Source organism: Talpa europaea, assembly GCF_964194135.1.
Source record: "Talpa europaea genome assembly, chromosome: 4".
Classification (NCBI taxonomy): Eukaryota; Metazoa; Chordata; class Mammalia; order Eulipotyphla; family Talpidae; genus Talpa; species Talpa europaea.
In genome coordinates, this window is record NC_140070.1 from 7840759 (window position 1) to 7862434 (window position 21676).

Here is a 21676-nt window from a genome sequence, read left to right on the forward strand (position 1 = left end):
TTGTTAAGCAAAATTATTGCCACCTTTATCGTATGTTCTATTATGCCATTTTGATTAAAATTGTGATGATGTGATTTGATTTCACTTAAAGGAAATTGGGAGTTGATTACAATGACACTAATGACAGTAACACACAACTGGCTATACAAACGTACAAAACTAACAGCCAAGATTAAAATAGAGCATTGTTTATACTTAGAAACATTTTAAGATTAAGTCATTGAAAGGGATGGTAACACAGGGTTAAGTGTCTTAACTAGAAATAAGAATAATTCTGTTCCACCTGGCAAGAGACCTTGTACAAGTCACCTGGAATCTCAGAAACACTGGTTTCCTTATCTGGAAAATGTACACAATGTAACATATAAAATATATAAAAGTTACATACATAAAATGTACTTTGTAACATATAAAGATGATTTCAGATTACCATTATATCATTTGAATTGCATATGATTTTTCTGACTTCCTTAGTTATTTTCCAGCACTAGTTAAACATATATATTCTTAAACTTTTTCTTTTATTCTTTTTTATTTCTTTTAGAATACTCCTAAATATTTAAACAAAATTACTACGCTGCATATATTCACATAGAAATGAATATATACTGGAATGACATATATCTTAAATTGATATATTTCAATTTAATATCATTAATCTATACTATTTTTAGTTTTGCAAAATGTGTAAATAAGTATAAATAGAAATTCTAAAAGTGGTCAATCCCTGGTGCACAGAGGTGAAAGACACAGCGCTATCAAGCTATCACCAGCCACTGCAGCACTATTTTAATCCCCGGCTGAGCAACCCACATGGTGCAGCAGACCTCGACTGTCTCCCTGATGCTCCTCCCCTCAGCTGTGTATTTCAGTAGATCTGCCTGCTCTGCTCCCCACTCTATCTGAATCCTCTCACCCCTAACACCTCTGGTCTATACCCCAGTTCTTGTATGCATAAATAAATAAACATCTTTAAAAAAAGAAATTCTAGAAGTTATTTTTATAAGTGATTTTGCTATTGATTTTCCCTTAAATAAATATCTTAGAGCCTCCTCAATGGTGCAGCGGGTTGAGCGCAGCACTGTGAAGCTGTCTGCAGCCTCTGCAGTGCCAGTTCTATTCCCGCCCGGCCAGGAAGATTCCCACATGGCGTGGCAGACCTCTCCTGTCTCGCCGGCTGCTCCACTCAGCAGTGCATTTCAGTCAGTCTGCCTGTTCTGCTCCCTGCTCTGTCTCTGGTGAATCCTCTCACCCTCCTGCGCCTCTGGCCTGTACCCAAGCTCTTGTATAAAAATAAATAAATCTTAAAAATAAATGAATAAATATCTTAGAGTTTAGAATTATATTTATGGCAATTGCTATTGCTGCTGCTACTTTTATTATTACTCTATACATAACACATGCTTCTTAGCATCCAAAATCATTGCCCTTAGAGCTTCAGGTAGAATGCAATCTAGGAATCACTTTTCATTCAGAATCAGGTGTGCACACTTTGAATGCAGGATGAAAAATGCAAAGTTAAAGAAGTGGTTGAGTTTGGAACAAATGGGGGTGGTAAGAGAGATCCTACCTATAAAGAAGTGTGGGGGGGGGGCACATAAGAACCAACCATAGTTGTATCAAAGGGGGGGACACATAAGAACCAACCATACTTGTATCAAAGGAGGGTGAAGACATTTTTAGATTCTTATTTATAAAACTCAATAGCGAGGAAGAAAATGGTTGGTTTGAATTTCATTTATTTTTGAAATGATTTATTGTATTTTCAAGTTTCAGTTTCTGTTTTCTGCCTTTATCATTCAGTGAAAATTTTAATCTTCCTACAGGTAATGAGATTCACAGGTCAATTTTGAATTTAATATCAATATGTTACCTGGTGATGTGAATGTTATAACAGATGCTTGGTCCTTTTATTTTCACACTGAAGAAAAGCAAAGCTCATAGCAGCATGGGAAGGTGGTTGTGTCAAAATTATTCTCATTAAGCAAAATTTCCTCAAATAATTTTCAGGCTAAAATAACACTAACATGTTGATTTTATGAATACTGACAATCTATTACAACAGATATTGTTGTTACTGTAGTTTGCTCCGACGGTCAAATGAGATTACTGTAGCAGGGTGAGTTGATGTAATCACATGTATGAATGGCCAATCACATATGACAATAGACAGCTGAAGATGAAACAACACACCTGCTAGGAACTCAATGAATAATATACACCCTTTGTGGGATTTGTTTTTCACTATGTTTTTTAAAATTGACAAAGGTCACCTGAGATTCTGGTAGAATTATCTTTCAAAGTGAAAAGTCCTACTGTGTGTCGTGTGATATTCTTATCAACCATTGCCATACCTGTTTCTATTTAAACACTGATGCAATCACTCTTAATGCTTAATTTATTGCATTTAACTTACACATTTAAATGATAATCATATGTCTATACTTATCTATTTCTGTGCCTTTTTGATATAAAGTGTATTCAGGTACTTTCTCCTTCTTTCCTTGCAGTTCCACTCAAGGCACAAAATTCACACCTATTATAATGTATCTGGATGTCTTGTTAGAACACGTTTTTCAAGCTAATTTATTTGATTTGTCTGACAAAGTGGTCTCCTGTAACTACTGCTGTTTGAATTATAGGTCTTCTGACTCTTAGCATCAAACTATCAGTCCTCAGATGTTGTACATTTTTCTGTTTTCAAAAAAAAAAATGCTTCTAATCTTTGTACTCAAACAGGTCCCTTTATGAGAGCAGAGGGTCTGAACACAGGCATTTTCCCAGATAAGTTATCATTTATTTTCTGTTGTTATATCTTGTTTGTTTGTTTCTAAACCATCTTTTCTTTTCTTTTTTTTTTTTTTTTTTTTTTTGTACAATACGAATTGTATCTACACCTTTTTTCTTATTTTTTGGCTCTTAAGCAGTTCTCATCTCTGTGACACTTCCTTTTCTCTATATAATGTTTTTCTCCAAAGCATTAAAATCAGCATATGAACAATTGTTATCAAAATAGATTCATTTTTATCCTAGATTTAATGCTCTTTCATCAACTGTTTACCTTTTCATTTCTTTGAAATCACTCCTAAGTAACTGAATACAGATTTCATTCATATTGTATAATTCCTTTGAAGAGATTTTGAATCAATGGCTAGTAGATAATATTTTAAATCAATCCAAAGAATTCTTTCCTCATAGTTACTACCATATCCAGATTTCACACAAAAAAACAACTGTACAAAGTAGCAAAAGAGTTGGATGTTTTGTTTCCTTTTATGGAAATTCAGAATAATGAAGGAGTATGAAATATTTAAATATTAGTTAGGATGCAATGATTCATTTTGTGACAAAAGGAGTATCATCTGATCTCACTATATTTTATTAAATTTAGAATTTCATATCACAGGTGAAGAATGGTCACCGTGATAAAGCTATTTAAATCTAGAAAAAAAAATTGTCCACCAGACTTCCTTGTAGCACAAATGTTTAGTTACAGTGCCACAAATATGAATTAGAAATAGCCATATTAATTTTCAAAAGTAGCCATGTATTCATTTGTATTTTATTTAAAATAGTAAATGGAACGTCTTATTTTTCTTAGTCACAATATAGTCTTTTTTCACTAGACAGGAAGAAATTTTCCATTCAAAATAGCTCATAAAACTTCTTGTCTTTGTAATCAAGTTAAAACTAGAGGAAATGACTTGTCTCCATCAGCAGGGTACCATTTTATTAAATTCAATCAAATGTTCTATTTACACACTTCAATCCTCAATAAAATCCAATTTTATTATTTGAAACCTATAATCTTCAGTGAAATTGAATAAGTGTATTTCACCAAAGCTGAAGTGCTCTGTTATATTAATCAGCTAGACAAGATTTTATAAAAAGGTGGGGAGGGGTGGAGTAAAGGCCACATTGGTGATGCCCAGTATTTTGCTAAACTGTTCCAGTCCTTCTCTTCAATGTTAACCAATTTTTTAGGTTTAGCATTAAAATTTTCATTACCTAAATATTATACACTTGAATGAACATGCTTGCATTTTAATCTATTTTTATACCCCATGTGAATGGATTTTCTTTGAATATAGTAGAGAATACCAATATTTTAATATATAAAATTTACAAAAATCCATTTATTTAGCTTATCTGAGAGGAGTCAACACATGCTTGGGAGTTCTAAGGAAAAATAACATGCTATATGATAAATAATATTAATAAAGTGAAGGTGTCTCATTACAATGCTTCAGAATAACCTTAATTAAATTGTGTTGAAATCAATCACTAAATCTCAGTATCTATAACCCATAAGGGCTTCAATTCAGAGCAGCCACCAACCCTGCTCAGTTCTCCTTCATGCTCTCAATTAGTCTCCTGAATGTCTCCAGTGGATTTACTCTCAGAAAGCCTACTGGGTATGTTTCTACTTTGTCAACAAAGCAGAACAAATAGCGGTGGATTATGAGTAAGATGCCCTGTTTATAGCCATGGATTCAGAGTTAACTATCTGTGAAGCTTTGGGCATGTGATTTAAATTCTCTGAGCCTCTGTGAGTAGACTTCCAGTCTTCATCACTCACCTGTGGTAGATAGGGTGAAGAGACAATGGCATCTCATGTTCCTGTTCTAGCACAGTGGCACAGGCAGCAAGTTCCAATGTGTTTCAGGCAGCATTACAATTTTCAGCTAGCGCCATCCAACAATGAATCACTTCTAAAGTCATCACCATTTATAATGTTTCAAATCTAAATGCCCCAATGCAGTTAATTGACTCCTGGTATTAATACCCATCGTGGTTTCAAGGTTCACAGCTCTCTAGATAATCTTAGTGCTATTTATGAACTATTTCTGGCACTGCCTGACTCAGTGTCCCCTATTCTAAATTAGTTGGCTACATTATAATTAATTATGATTAATGGAACATGATTAACGGAACATGCATTATTAAAATGCATGCACATTTTATGCATATGCATATCTATTACATAATATTGTACGCATGTGTGCCCATACATGAATGTATATACGTAGATATGCAATTTGAAAGAAAGCTGGGTATTTAGAAATTTTACAATGCCTAAGTCATTTATCTTAATTGGCAGTATTGATCAACTGACCATGTTTGCAAATGATACGTAATTGAGAAAATAATTATCTAACACGGTGGAATGTCCTCTGGTTTTGAAATACACTTTTTGGGAGTGTTTACACTGTACAGTAGAATGTTATTCTTACTGCCATTGGTCCTTCTGAAAATTCACTTCTCTTTAAACTACCTTAAAAACAGAAATTGACTAGATTCCAAGCATGTGCAAAGCATCCAATCAAATAGTTCTCTTTAATAAACTATCCCTTAGGGCCTCCCCCATGGTGCTGCAGTTGAGCACTGGGCTGAAAATCTGCCTGCAGCCTCTGTAGCGCTGGTTCAATCCCGACCACCAGCGAGGGTCCCACATGGCGCTCAGACCTCTCCTGCTGTGCGCATTGCTCCCCTCAGCAGTGTACTTCGGTCCTTCTGCTTGTTCTGCTCCCTGTTATGACTCTGGTGAATTCTCTCACCCTCCTGCACTTCTGACTGTACCCAGTGCTTGTATAAATAAATAAATAAAATCTTAAAAAAAAATCCCTTAGGCTTGGAAAGTGTACTCAGCAATGCAGTGTGCATTTTGTGGGATTTAAATTGAAGAGTTTCACCAAGAAGCACTTTATAGGTAGAAAGAGCAACAAGCTTGAAACTATAACATTAGTATTTACAACATGTTATTGATCCAATGAGATAATGGATTTAAAAGAAATCTTTAAAAATATATATAATTGTTATTAGAATACATTAAATTACAGTAAAATCTGTGAGAATTTATATTTAAGCACAAAATTGTTAAGATGTAATATAGACAAGTCCATTCCCCACTTGTAATACATTTATATGGATGTAAATGAAATGTTAGAGTTAAGTGATTGATTTGAGTGACACTTTCCAAAAGTGAAGGATTAGACCTTTAACAAGAGAAATGGAATTAAAATACATTGCTAAAATGTACTAACTATCATGATAAGAATCCTGGTTTCCCTTCCTTGAAGTGAAAAATGTTTGAAATTAAACGTTTATTGTTCTAATCATCCCTCTTTTAAACATCACTGGTGGAGCCCTGGCCAAAACTTCTTTCTTCTTTCTTCCCATTAAAGCAAAATGGTGATTTGTAGAAGAGGATCTCACAAAAGTTATATATGTGTATTATTTATATATGCATATATATATATATTTATGGAGAAATGTTGTGATTCTTATAGTAAAACTGTTTTATAGGTAATAGTTACCTTTGTGTGCGTGTGTATATTTGTGTATGGCTTAAGTGGAGAGATCATAACATAAAATCATAAAGTATTTTTGGAGTGTGACTACATCTGCAAAATGATCATAAAATATGGTAGGTAATAAATATACAAAGAAAAACTAATATAGTGTCCTTTCTTATGAACATTTTCAGTTTAGTTTACAAAATAGCTATTCCTGATTAACGACTTTTAAATTGTGACTGGAAATTTTCACATCTTTTTCTAACATGTAAATTTTCTAAATATATATTCAATAAATTGATACTAATCTATGATACATATTCTAGCATATTCAAATTGTTGCTAATAACTTATCAGTTATTAATTTTAATACACTATGGAAAGCTTGAACTATTACATTCTCAGGTGCTTTTATATCACGACAAGATACTAATACCTATTTATTAATAAAAACTCACATTCCTATAACTTGTATTTTTAAGCCAAAAAAGTGATTTTTTAAAAGAATATCTCTTTAGTCAAACACTATTTTTAAGCTCCATGACGTATGCATCAAGATAAAAGAAAATAATCACTGCGTTGACTGGTGTTTGAAGTGAAATTATACCATTGAAATTGCTAACAATTCACACATACTTTGTAGAGCACTGGCGCAGAGAAATATTTTCAACAATAATAAATCCCCAAAGCACAAAGAATCTGAATCTGTTCATTGACATTTTATACACATTTGGGCATTCAATTTGACCTGCTTTCTCTGTTCCCAAGGTGCCAAGGTTAACATTATTTAAAATAATACTGATGGTGGGGCCTCCCTGGTGGTGCAAAGGGTTAAAACACAACCTACGAAGCTATCCGCAGCCACTGCAGCCTGAGTTTGATCCTTGGCCAGGGAGCTGCTAACATGGCACAGCAGCCCTCTCCTGACTCACCCACTGCTCCCCTCAGCAGCCTATTTCAGTAGATCTGCCTGTTCTGTTCCCCACTCTGTCTCTAGTAAATCCTCTCACCCCCATACCTCTGGCCTATACCCCAATTCTTGTATGCACAAATAAATACATCTTTTAAAAAAATAATACTGATGTTTCATAGGTACAGTTTGTTATGCCATAATCTATGATTCCACATATGCACACTCTTTTGGTTTCTTTATAGCTGTTCATTAGGTAGACTATGAATCACTATTCTCATCCCTGGTGGGGCAAGGGGTTAAGCTCCGCACTATGAAGCAATCCGCAGCCTCTGCAGCATGAGTTCCATCCCCGGCTGGCCAGGGAGCAACCCACATGGCAAGGCAGACCTCTCCTGACTTGCCCGCTGCTCCCCTCAGCAGTGTATTTCGGTCAGTCTGCCTGTTCTGTCCCCCACCCTGTCTCTTGTGAATCCTCTCACCCCCCACATCTCTGGCCTGTACCCCAGCTCTTGTGTGCATAAATAAATTAATCTTTAAATAAATAAATAAATAAATAAATAAATAAATAAATAATAAATTAAGAGGGAATGCATGAAGACAGAGAGCTTGCATGGCTGGGCCAATGCCACAGACTCAACACAGCCATGTTAAACTAAAACTCTTCCCTCTGTCCCTTCATTATTTCTTTTTCTTTCCCTTACTTTATTCCCCCTTCCTCCTTCATTTACAATCCTCCATGTACTTGGCACCTGTACCAGGTGCTGTGAAATGCATAAATGAGAACCTGCAGTATATTACTGGATCTACTGTCTACTTCTCTGCAGTCAGTGAAATGAACCACCTGAATGTGGAACTAAAATCCTCGGCTAATCAACAAACTGCAGCCTCAAACAAAACACAATTTGAATAAATATGAAGATTAAAACAGAAAGCATAAATCACAACAGATATGATGGTTGACAAAATGCCATGCGTATTATGAATCTCATTCTATAAAGCCTGGATGCATGGAGTCAACCACAACAGGTACAGAAGACACACTAGATAGGCTTCCTTGATAGAATAAACAAGCTAAATTGGTTAGGTCTAATATAACACTTACTTTATTTGAAAGTTCCTATATATGCTAAGGAAAGCACTCAGCAGTGCAAAATATAAATGCATCTTCTACATATTTGTTTCCAAAATTATCATTTCCTTTCTGGCATGTTTTCTTTAATTTAGAATATAGTATTTGTCAATAAGAAGGCTCTTAAAAAGCAATAACACACCTTACTGAACAAATTTATTTAAAATGATATTATCTGCTATTTGTCTTATTTATATTGCCAGTTTCCGCTGAGTGCTAATAAGTGCTCGCCATTGAAGAGGTTGCATTTAACATCTGTCACCAGCATCCAACAACTGCAGCTACAGGGAACTGTCAGGGAGATTGCTCCTCTCCTTTGTAACACCCCGAATCTGTCTCACATCATTTACATACAGATAGTTACAGACATTCATCATTTCATTATGCTGACGACTTCACTATTCTGATGTATAATGTCTCTTTAATGAGCCTCAAAAAAATACAATATTCCTTGATTTATGACTGCTTAACTGAAAAATTATACAAATTGGCAAAAAAAAAAAAACTCATAATGTATTTTCATTTTCCCTCCACATTACACTTATATTTAACAGTGACTCATGAGTTAAGATCATGTTTCCTTGACAAAAGAAATGATCAGAATTTGACCTGCCCTGTTTTAGTGCCTCTGTGGTTTATGTGCATATCCAAAGCTTCAAGGTAAAACTATGCTGACACTAAATGTAGCAAATTAAAATTGATCACTTTCCACCCCTCCCCCTCAAGGAAGATTCTATATTGGACAACCACTTTCATTATCACCAGAGGTTTGATAAGGCTTCTTTAATTATAGTGGAGAGATTATCATGCTAATAATTCTTTTTTTTTTGCCTTTATAAGTAAATACTAAAAACCCTGATACCAAAGAGAGTTCTACACCAACAAAGAACAATCAAAAGAAGAAGGAAAATCAGAAAGCATATCTCAACTGTAAACAGAAGCTTGAAGAGAAACAGAAGTTGTGGGCCTCTTTGGTGGCCTAGGGGTTAAGTCTCTGTAATATCACCACTATGGCCTGAGTTCGATCTCTGGCCAGGGAGCTGACTCACATGGCACAACAGACCTCTCCTGTCTCCCGCTGCTCCCCTCGGCAGTGTATTTCAGTCAGTCTGCCTGTTCTGCTCCCCACTCTGTCTCTGGTGAACCCTCTTACCCTGCCCCACCCACCCCCAGCACCGCTGGCCTACACCCCAGTTCTTCTATACATAAATAATCTTAAAAAAAAAAAGAAATAGAAGTTGCCATTTTTCCTCCACTATTTGCTTATGAGTATGCCCCTGATGGGATAGTAGGTTCCAGAAGATATCACTGCTGGGTCCAATCTTATATTGTTGAAGATGATGAAAACTGTTTCTTTATTATTTAAAAGTCAATTCCCAAAGGAAATGTGCTCCAGAGAAAAAAGAGCGCCAAAGAATTCCTGATAAAGGAAATGCCCAGAATCTGACCAGCACACACATGTGCTCCCCTCGTCTGCAGAGCAGGGAAACTCAGAGTACCAGGAAAATCACACTGGAGTGGACACTGTGCCTGATCAAGAATGAATACTTGTCTTGAATAACAGAGGAGCTCATAAACCAGCATGAGTAAGGTATACATAAGTAGAAAAAAAAAATTAGGGCTGAGAATTCTTAGCTCCCGTATTAGCCTCCCTTAAATTTAGCTTGCATTCAACATATCTGAAATTATTGGTAGCATTCAATTTTTAAATGAACAGAAAACCAGGCTAATTTAACCTAGAATCATCAGAAAAAGAGTGGTTCAAGTTCAGTGAGTGTAAGCAGAGGACTGTTCTCATGTAGAAACAAGTGATAGGATTGCCTATAGAAATCCTAATAAAGACACAGGGTGTGCACACCAAACTCTAAGAAATGCCCATTTATAAAACGCATACAAGAAAAATAAATGAGTTCTATCACTTTAATATCACCTTTTATATCCGTAGCTTGATTAGACCCTTTCAAGCTCAACATAAAGTACTTTTGGTTATATCTAAATATGTGACTCACACACAGAGAAAAGATAATAACCAGATTGGGAGTGGGAAATGTAATTGATTCCAATTATTCAGGTATTTTTATATAGAAAACCCTTTAAAACTATTTTAAACATTATAGAATCATTAAAAAACTGGAGTTTATCACTTCTTTCAGTGATGACCCAGAGGGCATGATGGTGTTGCTATTCATTCTATGTCAGTTATTTTAGGAGGTTTTCTATTCATTATTTGTTATGGATTTATTTTATTTGTTTAATTGTCATTTCTTAAAGGGCCATCCCCAGTCATTAATTCCTGCACTAGAAAAGGAATATACACATCATGTGTTACCCTTGGCTAATGTAAGGTTGCCACCTCACCTACAGAAAACAAGATATGCCTATAAAAATATCCCTAAGTGTTCATGGTTTTAGGATAAAAGGGGTTTGATTTTCAAACATCTTTCAAGTTACCAAAAGTTTATAATTTTAGGCCAAAACTGACCCTGATTTTTTACTTCGTTTTGTTTTATTTTAAGGAAGTGGATATCTTCGAAAGTCTCCGAGATTAATAGCTATTACCTCTCGATCAGATTTACAAATCTGTAGGGTAAGTGAAAAATATCAGGCTTTTCCGTTCCCCTGCCATTAGCATTAATGATGGATCCCTGAGGTCCCACGTGCATGCCTGATGGTGGACACCTGGAGTAGGGCGTGGGCAGGCAGAGGTGGGTACACCTGGGCTGAGACTGGGCTTATAAGAGCGGCATCACAGGGACTCCAGCAGAAGGAAGCAGAGAGAAGAGAGCAACAGAGACCAAGAGAGAGAGCCCAGATGAGCCAGAAAGTTCAGGATGAGTGAAGACTCACCGGGGGCTGGGAGGCCTGCCAGTCTCCCGGTCCCCTGGTACCCCTGCCTGCCTTGTACCTGGTTGCTGCACTAAATATGATACAAAAAGCTCAATAAAAGCCTGAAAAAGCCACTGATGGTTCCAGGACTCTTCTTTATCCGTCTGCCTGGGATAGAGAACCTGCTGTGCCTTCCTGCCACTACAAGAAATGTCAATCCAGTCCTAGTTCATGTGCTCATGTAGAGGTATCTTCATTTATGAGACAACTAATTTAAAGAGAAATAATAGCAAACATTATAATGACTTAACTTGTTTCTATATGCAGGATACCGACTATCTTCACAACAGTCCTCTCACATCGATATTCCTTTTGTCTAGGTGTAAGGGCAGGACAGGACACAGTGCAGGTTTTCTGATCCCATGCAGACCGGGTAAAGGAGGAGTCAGAGTCCTCAGTAGTTTTGCAGGTTTTTTATTTGGGGTTCACCAGGCATACGGAAGGCAGGGGTGCTGGCAAGTCTTTACTCTATCTGGGCTCTCTGGTGTTCGTTCTGCTGCTTCTCGGCTTCTACTTCGGCTTCTACTGCTGCTGCTGGCGTCCCTGTGACGCCGCCCTTAAAAGCCCAGTCTTAACTCAGCTGAATCCCATCTACCTATGCCCACACCCTATTCCAGGTGCCCGCCATCAGGCATGCATTGAGGACAAGGATCCATCATCTATCCTGATGGCGGAAGGGCAGAAAAGCCTGACATTTTCTTTACCCTACACTAGGTCTTAATGATGAGGAAAGGGAGGCTTCACAAGAATGAGTGGCATTGCCAAATTCACACCATTGTCCACTGAGCAGTGCAGGTAGCCCCAAAGTCAAGGTCAGCCTACCTGGCATCTTTAGATCCCTGCAGGAGGTGGACTTTGCACCTTAGTTCCTCCTCCAAGGATTTTTAAACTCTTTCTTTTCGGGTACTTTCAAAGTCTCATACATCCCCCATTAAAAAGAAAAAAAAAGAAAAAGAAAAATAATCCAACTCACCAAAGAGTCAACAAACAGTAATCAAGCCTACCGTGTTGTGTTGTCTCCTCTCTTTATCAGCTTCTGCTCCGTCACTATCCGTCACCCTTCAAGCTAGCACCATCTGCCTGGGGTCTCCCCAATCAACTGACGCTGCCTTGCTGAATAGTGTAAACCTGTGTAAGTCACTGTTCAGGATCAGACCTGTTTGCATTATAATTGAGCTCTTTTTTCCACGGAAAAAAGTACTTTCATCAGTATTTCTTTCTATTTAAAATTCCCTTGGAACTGACTGTATAGCTCTTCTTGTTTGGCTTTGGACATTTCTTGGATGCCTCACTTAGGGGATCCCCTCTCACTAGGGACCTGTGCTCCCCAGGTTTCATTTTCCTTCCAGTTATAGATTCACTTATTTAAATGTCTGCAAGCTACCTTCACCTGGTGGTTCAACAGCACCTGCACAAGATCCTCAAGTAAAACCTGCGTTTTTAGAAACCCTCTCCTATGTAACTACCTCAGTTGGGACCTCATTTGTCAAATCAAAATGGAAAAATATATGGCACCTTTTTCCTGTTTCTCCTCTTCCTCACTCCACTTCACTAACTAATACCCAGTACAAAATATGGTGTCAGTTCCTACTGCTCTGACATACTCAGGATGTTTTCTGCTTTGGCCTTATCCAACCTCACTTATATTCTCATCCTCCTTTATATGCTCAGTTTAATTTACTTTCTGAGACCCCAACCTACACTAATGCACAGCAATTATCATACCTCTGGTCATGCAGTCTCTCTATCTTAAATGCCATCCAAATCCAGGCCAGACCCCCACTTCCACCCCTACTTCCCCTCTATGGCCACTTCCCACATGAACCTAGTGTCCCTTTTCAGTTCTATCCTAACGTTTTTTGCAGGTGTCTAGCCTTTAGGTGTTTTTAAATGGAAGTAAAATGCAGAGGTTAAGTGCATGGTGTCTCACCTCAGCTTGACCATTTACCAGCACATGGGTTACTTTACCTCTTGTGACCCCACTCATTGCTGTTCGCTCACATCCACAGGATGGAACACAACCTAGCACGTAAGTGACTGAGTAGGTGTGAGGTGAGAGTAGAGCATTTTGAGCCAGCCAGATATGCACTGAGCACACTAGAATATCATGGCAATATCATCTATAAATATCCCCCCCACCCCCTGCCGGGCTCCCCAGCTGACACCGCATTCCCTGAGGTGTGGATTTATCAGGTCTTCATTCACCAGCCCTTCACACCAAAGTGGAACAAGGACATTTTAAAATTTGTCTTGACTGAATAAAGGATTCTAAGTGAAAAACTAATTTTACTCTCTAATTTAAATTCAAAGGGGTCCTCCCTGGTGGTGCAGGGGTTAAGTCTCAGTGCTGTCCAGCTATTGCCAGACACTGCAGACTGATTTTGATCCCCATCCAGGGAGCTAACACACATGGTGCAGCAGACCTCACCCGGCTTGCCCGCTGCTCCCCTCAGCAGTGTATTTCAGTAGATCTACTTGTTCTGCTCCCCACTATGTCTCTGGTGAATCCTCTCACTGCCCCCCACACATCTGGCCTACACCCCAGTTCTAGTATGTATAAATTAATAAAATAAATCTTTAAAAATATAAAAATAAAAAAAAAAACTCAAGGGGAAGTATACAAGATGATAAGCAATGAGGATTTCACTCCATCCCAAAAGCCTACGTGCAATTGTTCAGGTCTGGATATGGGGAATTATGTGGGCTCTGCCTGGATGTCCTAAGGGGAGAAATCTGCCCTCCCACTGCCAGCAAGCACCCTGCAGTCTCTGGAGGGAGTGCAGCCAAGGGCTCAGGATGCCTGCCAGCTTTGCTCTGGCACAAAATTGCCATCCTAGACCACACATGCCTTCATTTGGAGTCCCCTTTATCTGGGTCTAAGACCTGTCTCCGGTGGAGCCTCTGCTGAGACCTGATGAGGGAGTACAGGAAGCTCAGGCACACTTAGCACTACTAACTCAGAGCATGTCATTTCACATCCCTGCTCCTGCCCCATGTCCTCTCACCCCATGCGGGTCCATAAACCTGAGCCTTTGTCAGGTCCCTGCAGGCAGTGAAACAATTCCCCCCTCCCCCCAGCCAATGTGTTCCAAGAGGAAAAGTAGAACAGGAAGAAGCTGGGGCTCTCTCCCATACAGTATCTCGCTTATGTTCTCATGGTACGTGATTAAAGCTTTGACGTGTTATGTTCATTTTGGCTTATTGTCTTAATGACTATTCACACACCTGGCAGCTCAACTCCCTCCTGCTCAGCTCAGCTCCTGACAACTAAGGACAAGCTGGAAGAACAAAGGAAAAGCATCCAGGGGAATGATGCTGCCCTGCCCCCCCTTTGCAGCACAGTGTGATCTTTGGATGGAGCCATCATTTAGGGCCAGCGTACTCTTAGAAGACATTTTAGAGATGTTTAAAAGCAATTTGGTCATTTAGAAATGAATATGGTCTGGACCTGAGTGTATAAATGACCTTAGGCCACAGTTTGGGGCAATGAGCAGGCTATAGTCCAAAAATATATTTTCCATAGAGCTACGTATTCTATAGATTTTGTCTGGAATAGACCAAATTTCAGAATTTGTTTCTTAGCTCTTTTTGTCATGAGATTTAGGGATATATCATCATCATCGTGATATTGTAGACCCAAATGGCTGAAGAAAAAAGAAATCAGGATAACCTGAGAGCAGAAGTGTAAATGTATGTTTTGGTACATACGTAGAAACATCAACATCATCAAGTTTATAAATGGAGCTGTATCAAAGAAGACGAAAGAGTTAAGAATGCATAAAACAAACCCTAGAAATCTTACTACAGAGTTGAGGATACCAGCAGAGAGCCAGGGAGGGACAGAGTGCAGCAGCCTGCTGGACTACGGTGGAGGGCTGTGGGCACGTGATAGTGGGAGTGCTGTGCTAACATGCATCTGAGAGGGCTGAGCCTATAAACCCAAATCCTAGATGGCTTTATAAGCCATATTAATACAGTAAAAAATGAAAAAAATAAGATTATAAAAGAAAAATAGCTATCTACCATCATAGGCTTAAAACTCCCTAGACTAGGCCTCCTTGGTGGTGCAGGGGTTAAGTCTCAGCACTATGAAGCTATTACCAGTTACTGCAGCATGAGTTTGATCCCTGGCCAGGGAGCTACCCACATGGCACAGCAAACCTCGCCTGTCTCCCCGCTGCCCCCCTCAGCAGTGTGTTTCAGTAGATCCACCTGTTGCATTCCCCACTTTGTCTGTGATGAATCTTCTCACTGTCCTGCATCTGGGCTACACTCCAGTTCTTGTATGCATAAATAAAAATAAATATTGTAAAAATAAAAATGTCTAGGTTTGGAGAGTAAGAGCAGTATGGAGGATCTAGTCTTTGGCTTCAAGTCAGTTTTACTTGGAGACTTCTAAGAGGACGCATGTAGGGAGGGAAGGAGAAACCACAGGTCCACCAGCTGAATGAATTCCTCAGTGAGAAGCAGAGACCTTCCCAAAAGAATGGCCAGAGTATAGGCAGGATTGAGGTCAAATAGGTCTATGGTGATTTGCATTCACAGAGGAGACAATAAAGCTGAGAAAAGACAGATCTCTTCCCACCCAGCACAGCATTTTTTCCTACAGTGGGCATTGTGGTTAGTCTGTGAACCTAATTTCGGAGTCCAAAATGAAGTTGAAGTAAAAAAAAAAAAAAAAAGAAATGAAATGGTTCATCTTTAAGACTAGATCCTCTCTGAGACTCATCTCTGCATGTTAGAATACCTATTTCTATTTAGTTTCCATTTCTGCTGCTTGGTATCCCTCGGTTTTCTCTGGCTATGTATGAAACATTAACAGTTCAAATTTTTCAAACAAGAAATACAAATACTGCTGGCATGAAGTGAAAATGTGTTCCCTAAAAACTGAAACACACTTTGCCCATCTGCCAGCTAAAGCTTCCTCTTTATGAACAAAAATCAAAACACAAAAACAAACAAAAAAAAAATGAACAGAATAAAACACGAAGACTCCCCTAAGTATAACACCATTTCTTTTAGACCATAAAATTACAAAAGATCCCAGCAATAATTGCGAACAGCTCTTATTTATCCCTGCTTAAATGAAGGTCTCTTATAAGTTGACAATGATGTAATTTTTCTTTTAACAATTATTATTAGCATCACGCATAAGGAGCATACAAATATCTTGCAATCATTAGACTAAAGGATAAAAGTTACTGATTCCAAAAATCTGATTTACCACCTAATGCAGTATTCATTTCTCCAATGTTAAATCTAGGCATATAAAAATTTTTATCCTAAGATAAAGATTTTGTTCTTCAGAAAACCATCTAAAGTACAATAAAATTACCTGTCAAATAGAGAAAAATAGAAATTTGTAAAAAGCTAATGTCAAGGGAATGTTAAATCCTGTGCAATCAAATAAACAAACAAAAACAACTACACCTACACTTAGTAAGTAAACATCACAGTGACATATCTATATATTAATGTCACTAGAGGATTTGATGCAATATGTTCAATAAATTTCTTATACCTTGTTTCATTTTTGGTATAAATGAACTTCTATATATTCATCCCTCTCTAATCAGTTACCAAAAAAAAAAAAAAAACCTTATGTGTGTAAATGATACAAAAGTATAATAAAGTCATCAGATCAAAGGAATTGTACAAACTGAACATTGTATAAAGTAATTTAAGTGTGTTAAATAAACATTATGGTTTCAAATATCACATAGTCTTAGCCACCACTGAAAAGTATTTTGGCAAATTTTTAAGAGCATAGTTCTGACATAGCCTCTGCAATACTCAGTACTAGAATAATAGCTTAAAAGTAACACACAAGTTTCTTTCAATGACAAGTCACCAATGACATTATTGAAATTTTTGGCCTCATTAAAACATTGTCTCTACACTTCATAGGAAAATTTTCTTTCATGCAAATATTTCCTAAGACATTAACCTAGAGATACTATGTTATGGAAGACATAACAAAAGTTATCATCACTGATTTCCTTCTATATCGAATATATAAGTAATATATTCAATAAATTTGATCTTTGTTTTGAGTGCTAATTTGGCTTTAAATTTGTTTCATAATTCAATTGTGTTGTGAAAACACGTCTTTATGGTAATGAGAGAGTAGAAATTGTAAGACACAAGTGAAGAAAACAGAATCTTATGACTGATTCAGAAAATTTACTTACCCACTTAAAATATAAATTGGATCTTTGATGTAGGTAATGTATTATTACAAATAAAAATTTCCAATTCTGAAGTGGTAAATCTAAGGTATCACTACATTATATAAAATAAAATCCTTCTGAAATTATGAATAAACTACTGAAATACAAACTGTTTCATTCACAAGAACTTTCCCAAATTACATATGTAGGATTTTTTTTTTTGGGGGGTGGGGGAGTGATATGTCATAGTATAGTGAATTTTTTTTTCACTGTCTGAAAAAAAAATTCACTGTCTGAACAATTTCTGCTACATAAGACAAGTCAACACATAAGACATATCTGACTGCATTCTGGAGTGACATTAGAAATATGGAGCCATCAGGGGTACATGGTTCTGACCAAATGGGGGAGCTTAACTGGTGAGCAGAGATATCTGCACAAGATTTCCACACCTAAAGAAACCCTGTTCCTGAAGGGTTACTATTGAATACAATCTCCCAGAAAAAAATACCACCTCGAGTGCTTACATGTTTCTTTGTAACTCATAGACTGTCAAAGACACTGTAATCTAGAAGATAAAACAAGCCTTTAGTCTACCAGCAAAATGACTATCAAATTCCACCTCTTTGACAAACATAAATAGCACTTACCCCTGAATGACAGTGGAGTTCTGTGGAATAATAAGTGGGAAATCAATGTCTTCATTTAAATGACCAAACCTAGTCCTTGGGTCAGTTTACACATTTTTTTTTTTAATGCTTTTTCTCTTTTTGAATGTAAGAGTTTTGTAAAGTTACATTGCAGATGAAGTGAGTAAACAGTGCCTGATAACCTAACTGGATCCAGATTAAGTATCCTAATAATTGAACTTGGTGCTATTATTGGTGATAGTTCCATAGATTTTTAAAAATCATCAAAATTTAAGCAGCTTGCTTATAAAAGTTTCTCATTCTGTTATTTTTCTAATCATTTTGTTCATAATTTATTGATTATCCATGGTAACACTAGCATTGCTCCCAGGATCATCTTGTAATTACTTTACTTTCTCATAAGAAAACTGTCCTACTCCTGAATATATTCTGGCAAAGGTTGCCAAGACAAAGTAAACAATTCTCATTTTGTCCCTCACTAAACTTTTGTTTATATCAAATATTTATTCTATAATTCAGTGCTTCTATATCCAATTATTTCAAGGGCCTATACGATTTTGCTTATTATTGCCCCTATACTGAATGCTTCTCTTAAATTATGTGGAAGCCACAACTGACATTATCAAGAGACAAGAAAACAACATTCTAATTTCATTAGAAAATACTTACAGCAATACACCTCTATTAGCGACCTTAATGCTTCATTCAGAATAAGTATCGCATGAGAAGTATATCCAGAGTTATTTTTAGCTCTTTTCTCTAATTTACATGATCACTGTATTCAAGTCTGAAAAATAAAAAAAAAAAGTTAAATGTCTTACTATTCAATACAACACCATACCATAATGTCTATGTAATTTGTAAAACAATAAGAATGCTAGAATATTTTTCTAAACACAAGTTTCTGAATGCAGAATGACTATAACATGAAGAATTTTTAAAATGCAGTTTATAATAAAATGCAGTTTATATTTGACACCAAAAAAATGAGGTCCATCAAAATCATATTAAAATGTGCATTAAGCAGTTCCAAATATCCCTACTTTTATTCCTCAGTAAAATGAGAAATAAAATATTCAAAACTTTGATCTTAACCACATGTATTCTTATTAAAGATAATTATATGTTGGATACTATAAGAGGTAGGAAATAGATTATTATTTATATCTACCATTTAAGAGATCACCCCCCCCAAAAAAAAAAATGACTTAGAGTATTTGGTGAGTCAATAAATTAATTTTTAGTATTGAAGCAGTAATAGAGAAGTTAATTTATCCTTCTATATTTAATAAGTTATGCATATGCACGTGTATAACAAATATTATATATATTCAAATATTGTGAACATTTGGTCAAAGCAAATTATAAAAAAAGTTGATATCACTTAAAATCAAACAACTGACATTAATGGAGAGGAATTACCATATTACAATTAAAGTTTATTAACTTCTTCAAGTCTGTTTTAATGGGAATAAATAATATCTACTAATAAAAGCTCCAAAAACGTCAAGATACAGTTGCTTTAATGATTAAACCGATAAGCTAGCGAGCAAAACAAACATACAAAACCTTCTATACGTGCAAATGCCCACACATCCCAAAGTCAGTACTTGGTGGATTCATTTCATGTCAGCCCTGAAGATGGTCACAGAAAATAACAAAAGACACCCTCTGTTGTCCTTGTAATCTCATTCACTCTGAAGGGAGACAGTTTAAAGAAGAACTTGATAAAGACAGGCTTCTTCAAAACAAAATCCGTAGCTCTTAATCTAATTAGTAACTAATATCAGTCAGCAGTAGTTTTGACTGTTAACCTACTTCCTTCCTTTATTTATTTATTTATTTAATTTTTGTGGGGCCCTCCCTTGCCAGTTGCCGGGGATCGAACCGACACTGCAGAGGGCCTCGCAACCCAGTGCTCAACCTCTGCGCCACCAGGGGAGGCCCTAACCTACTTCCTTTATTGGTACCTCAGCCTAATTTTTAATATCACCTTTGCCTCTGGTGCATGACACATTTTTCCTTCCTGATCATATAATTTTTCAGGCTTGCAGTTTGGGAATTTCAAATAATCAGTTTCTGTATTGATAATAATTCTACATGAAACTTTCAAGGTTAAGAGTTGATTGCAGATTCAGGAATTTTCTTCAGAAGCATTTTCAATTATAACTTAATTTTACTTTTTATCTGTTTGTTCACCTTTTTTCTGTACAAATTCCTTTAATGTATGTTAATTCTATTACAACTCATAAATCTCTCATATTATTTTTAGTAACAATTACGTTTTTTAAATATTTATTTATTTATGCACACAAGAACTGGGGTACAAGACAGAGGTGTGAGGGGTGAGAAGATTCACCAGAGACAGAGTGGGGAACAGAACAGGAGGATCTACTGAAATACACTGCTGAGGGGAGCAGTGGGTGAGACAGGAGAGGTCTGCTGTGCCATGTTGGTAGCTCCCCGGCCGGGGATTGAACTCATGCTGCAGTGGCCGTGGATAGCTTCATCTTAACCCCCTCGCGCCACCACGGAGGCCCCTATTTTTTTTTTTTTTGGTAGACATTTCAAAAATTATTTCATCATGTCCCAGGCAATTATTGTAATAAAAAATCTCTTTCTCTATTTCTAATAGTGTTAATCTAGAATTCTCTTATACATCCTTTTACTAAAACCCTGAATTTCTTCATTATGCTCTCCCAATTTAGACATAATACTTTGCTTTAATAATTTTGAGAATGTAGCAGTGTGATATCCATTTCAAGAAGAGGTTCCAGATTCTCTGCCCCATTACTGAAGTGTAGAGCTGAACATACAGGAGAAGCTAAAAAGAACTAATAGAGGAGGCTGAAATATGAAGAAATAAAGACTTGGAGGAGGCACATGGAGTCCAGAGAATGTCAAGAAGCTACAGTTGTTTCTCAATCTTGGACATATGACAGGTACTTCAGGGACAAGGAAGGAGACAGAGTTGCATGTAACAGACCCACAGGGAGACTGACAGTGGCAGCTTTCATCTTAACTTGTATTTTGATTTTGTTCTTTTCCTTCCAAATTGCCTGCTTCCTTCTGCCCTTTATTATGGTTCCCCAAAAGGTGCCTTAGACATATGGCAAGCATTTAGGCCTCCGAGGCTCTGCTTTGGGCCAACCTTGTTTGGCTGGACATTCACCCATGAGGGGGTGGGTAACTTTGGCTGTTTAGTTGGGAACTATTTTAACTATATTATTTCTCTTTTCTCTGTTGCACACTATTTCTTTTCTACTGAAAGTCTCATGCACTGGTATGCTTTGTATTTAAGCAACGGATGACAGAACTGTTTAGAGCAGGCCGGTCTGAGGATCTCAGGGTGCCCCTCATTCTGTCTGTTAACAAGATTAGGAATTATCACTACTCTTTCTTTTCTTTTTTTAAGTGATTTTGAATTTTTTTAAAGATTTATTTATTTATTTTATACAAGAACCAGGGTGCAGGCCAGATGTGCGGGAGGGTGAGAGGATTCACCAGAGACAGAGAGGGGAACGGTACAGGCAGACTGATGAAATACACTGCTGAGGGGAGCAGCGGGAACAACAGGAGAGGTCTGCCGCACCATGTGGGACCCTCGCCGGTTGGCCAGGATTGAACCTGCG